Source organism: Cucurbita moschata, unplaced genomic scaffold, assembly GCF_002738365.1.
Source record: "Cucurbita moschata cultivar Rifu unplaced genomic scaffold, Cmos_1.0 Cmo_Scf00024, whole genome shotgun sequence".
Classification (NCBI taxonomy): Eukaryota; Viridiplantae; Streptophyta; class Magnoliopsida; order Cucurbitales; family Cucurbitaceae; genus Cucurbita; species Cucurbita moschata.
Genome location: NW_019268540.1, coordinates 3,488,919 through 3,494,018, shown reverse-complemented (window position 1 = coordinate 3,494,018; position 5,100 = coordinate 3,488,919).

Sequence of the window (5,100 nt, the reverse complement as noted above, 5' to 3'; positions counted from 1 at the left end):
AGTCACGATCGTGTCGTTCTAAATTATTATCTAATATTTTCGTGTATTTCTATTTTAATAATAATTTTAAAATATTTATAAAAATGAAAATTTTTAAGTTTTTTTTTTCATGTGATTTAACTTTATACTCATTCTTATTATTATTATTATATATTTATTTCTACATAAATAATTTCAAGTTACTTTTAAACTTTCCTTTAATAACACTCCATTTAGCGTTCTAATCTCTATTTGTTGCTTTAATAGGTAAAATTAACAATGCTTTTTTCTTTATTGAAAAATAATGGGTTTTTCTTTTTCCTTTTTTTTTTCTTTTTCCTTTTATTTTCTTTTTCTTTTGGCTTAATTAATAGTGTGGGGTCCACCACTTTAAATAAATCTGGTAAAATTATTTAGATTAGAAAGACATTCAACCAGCTCTTTTTTTTTTAATTAATTATATATACATAATTTATAGATGAATGATGGTGTAATAATAGAGAAAAATATCTTATTCAATAAAATGAAGTATTAATGTACTAAAAACTATGATTTTTTATTATTATTAATATATCAATCTATAGAAAAAATTTAGTTTATTAAATTTTATTAGCCGAGTAGTTTTGTTTGAAAATTTAAATTCATCCATTTAAAAATGATTGATTATTTGAAATAAATTATCTAAATTGATTTATTTATGATCGTTTATAAATCTAATTTATTTAATAAAATTAATAAAAAATTTAAGATTTAAATTTATATTTGTACATAAAATTTAGTTGTATAAATTGATTTTTGGTGGGACATTGATTGTATTCTCCTTCATTTTAACCTTGTTTCTTGGATGAATCACATAAGGTCCAAAATACACCTAATAACTTTCCTTATAAGTTATAATTTTAATTTTCTAATTAACAAAATTATTAAACAACATTTTAACATGCTTTTTATGCTGATCCAATAATACTTCTCACAAGAATTTAAAATTAATAGAACATCTCGTAAAGTCAGAAGCTCAAATTCTCGAAAATATGCCGTAAAATTATTTAACACCTCATGCTTAGGATTTGATATCTGACATTTTTCTATAAATGTAAGTTCGATTCATTCATATATATATATATATATATATAATTTATTCTTTAATTCTTTTCATCTAGTAGATTCGATATGACATATTTTTTTCTTCTGTTACTCCTTATAACAATTTCACGTTATAAATTTATTATATTAATACAAATTTAGTGAAAAAATATTTCAAAAGGTACGAATATATATATATATATATATATATATATATATATATATATATATATATATATATCAAAGAGGAGAATTGTGATGAAACCTTGATAGGGAAGGAGCCTAAAAATTGGTCAAAGTAGTTGAAAGTAAAATATAATAATTGAAAAAGTAAGCACGTGATTGGAGTCGGGATAGCTGTGTAACACCAACACCGTCATTTCCTTTAGTATTTCATTTTTCATTGAATTGGTAAGTGAGAATAAATTATTATTTTATATGTTTTTAATATAATATATATAATATATATGACAAAATCTTATAAACCTGTCCGACGTGGGTCTGTGAAGTCCAGAAGGCCAGTGGAATGTTTTCCAAAGGGGCAGTTTTGACCTTATAAAAAATGTTTTGATTTTTTAATTAAAAAATTGAATATATATATATATATTGAATTAAAATCATTTTCTTTTCTTATTAATCTCCAAATAATCGCTATTTAGTGTCGGCAAAAGTCACACGTGGCGGATTTGAAGATGGCTAGACGGGCCTTGCACACTATTTTTTTTAAAGGATGCTGTATCAGCCACTCACTCGGCGACACGTTGCAGCTTCGTTGGAAGCTTTCGTTTGTCTTTCCGCGGAGAAAATTTGGAAATAATGGGACACGCAATCACAGGAAATTTTCAAAATAAGAAAAGGCAAAGAATAATGACACAAAACGAATAAATATAGGGACTTGAAAATAGCTATTTTCAGAAACTTGGCCCCTTAAAAACTAATTATCATCATATTTAATTTTTTTTTTTTTTTATAAATTCAACTGAAAGGAGTTCAATTGATTTATAAATGTTAACCTTTTAACTTCAAATCCTCGCATTCGTATGAGAATTACAAGTTTATCTTAAATTAGATAGAGTCATTAACTTAGATTGGTTTCTTTCCATAAGAAAGGAAGGCGATTAATAACTCTTTGTTAGATGAACACGACTCGCTATAATGGTATAATATTGTCTACTTTAAATATAAACTCTCGGCTTTCCCTAAAAGCTTCATACCAATAGAGATAGTATTAGTATTCCTTGATTATAAACCCATGATTATTCCCTAAATTAGCCGACGTGGGACTTTCATCCAACATCTCCTCTCGAACAAAGTACACGATGTGGGACTTTCATCCAACACCTCCCCTCGAACAAAGTACGCTTCCCCTTAATCTCCCTTTAATCGAGACTCGACTCCTTTTCTTTTTAGAGTCCTTTGTTCGACATTTGAAGATTCTATTGACATTGCTTAGTTTTAGGGCATGACTCTGATATCATATTAGATGAACACGACTCCTCCACAATGGTATGATATTGTCCACTTTGAGCATAAGCTCTCACGGCTTTATTTTGAGCTTCCCCAAAAGATCTACCAGTGGAGATAGTATTACTTGATTATAAACTCATGATCATTCCTTAAATTAGCCAATGTGAGACTTTCATCCAACACTCTCCACATTGACAACTATCCACGTCATTAAAAAAAAAATTGTGTTTATGCTCATTAAATTTGGTTTTAAAAAAAAGGGTAATATGTAAAATAAAAAATTGAAACTTTTACAAACTTAGCGCAATTATGTACTTTTAATTAACTAATTTCGTTTTTAGAAAAACAATTTAATTAAAAACTTCAAGCTGACAACGAAATTATAATTCCATTAATAGAATTGATGTTGGCTATACTTCAAGTCCTGAAATCAGAAACAGTTGGTACTTTCAGTTTTCAAAGCATAAAAAAATAATAATTTGAAATATAATAATATATAAAATTAAGAATTAATGCTTACTTTGTTACTCCGTCGAGATCAAGAGAGGTGTCGGTGTTTTTTTAAAGACATTTAAACAGAACAATAATTTTTTTTATTAAAATTTATTTAACCTTTAAATCAAAATATCTAATTTTAGAATTAAAGAAAAAAAAAAAGAAAAAAAAAAGGGATGTGGTGCGAACTCCGTCAACTTCAACAAAAGAAAGAAAGATTTTATAGGTAAAGCCGCTTTTCACTCAATCTTTTATTCGATATGCTTTATTTTATTTTATTTTATCTTATTATATTTTTATTTTTTGAACCGAAGCAAATCTAATCTCAAGATCAACCATGGTTCACTCATGGTCAACACATATTCCTATAATCGAGTTTGTTCACAACTTTAGCAATTTAGTATTTAAATTTAAGACATAAAAACTATTTTCTATTATTTTTAAATCTAAGCATTGTATGTCAACGTAAATTTTGATTATTCATATTATTATATGTTCCATAAATTGAAATGAAATTTAGGCTATTAATAACGACGATTCTAATATTGTCATAATTAATGTTATTTTTGTTAGACGATGAAAGTCTCACATCGACTAATTTAGGGAATGATCATGGGTTTATAATCAAATAATATTATTTCTATTAGAATGAGGCATTTTGGGGAAGTTCAAAGTAAAGCCTGGAGAGCTTATGCTTAAAGTGGACAATATCATCATACCATTGTGGAGAGTCGTATTCATTTAACATGGTATCAGAGTCATGCCCTAAATTTAGTCGTGCCAATAGATTGGTAAATCCTCAAATGTCGAACAAAGGACTCTAGAAGAAAATGAGTCAAGCCTCCTCGAAGGCAGTAAAAAATGACTAAAAGACTTCAAAGGAGTCGAACCTCGATTAAGGGAAGGCGTACTTTGTTCAAGGGGAGGTGTTGGACGATGAAAGTCTCACATCGACTAATTTAGGGAATGATCATGGGTTTATAATAAAAAAATACTCTCCCCTTTGGTATGAGATCTTTTGGGGAAGTCCAAAGCAAAGCCATGAGAGTTTATGCTCAAAGTGGACAATATCATACCATTGTGGAGAGTCGAGTTCGTCTAGCAATTTTATACCTTTCTTAACAGTAAAGACCCGAATGAATAAATGTAAATATACATATAAAATTATTGATTTTGAAAATATATATAAACCTAAAAAGATTAAAAAAAAAATTACTTGTGAAGATTTTTTTTACTTTTTTTTTACTGTTCACCGACAAGAAAAAAAAAAGGAAAAAAAAAGAGGTCTGCCAATTAAAATGTGGAATAATCTACGTGGACCGACACACAGGATGTAACATCTAGGCAAATTTTGACGATTTCCCATAATTTCATCTAACTAATTTGTCCATTAGTCTAATTAGAGGTCAACAAGGCATTGAAAACAAGGACTTTGATGGAGGCTAAATGATTAAAGCCTGAATAGATGTAAATTAAGCTTTCTTGAAGGTGACCCAATTGGAAAGAAAAAGATACCACTAGGGTAGGGACTAGCCTTGCCTAAATAACACCAATCAATACAAATTCCAAAATCTAAAATCCAAATGGATGTTTCGGGAGGCCTTAGTCATCTTCCATTTGGGTTTCGCAAGGACAACCCTCCAATTATGAAGATTTTTTAAATCATCACCAATTAGACTTCCAAATCAAGGGCATACCTATTATAATCCAATCCAGATGACTGACTATTGTTCTGATCTTTAGAAGATTGAGGCCCCCAAAAGAATAATATCTAATACCACTTTGTTCTCATCATGGAATATATAGACAAATGAAAATCAAATCAAGAAGTAAAAGATATTGTTTGATCTTAGACGTAGGACTTCTGTTGCTCTATTTCTATCATTCTGTATAAATATGTAAGTTTCTTTGATATTTTTTTATGCACTATGTGTATGCAAACATTTCATTTCAATTGCTCATTTAGAAAGGCCATATCTAAAAGGATATTCCACTTGTGAGGTCTAACAAGGGTTTGAAAAGTAAGAGGCACAAGTTTCAAAGGAGGAGAATTGTCCAAACGGCCAAAAAGAGTAA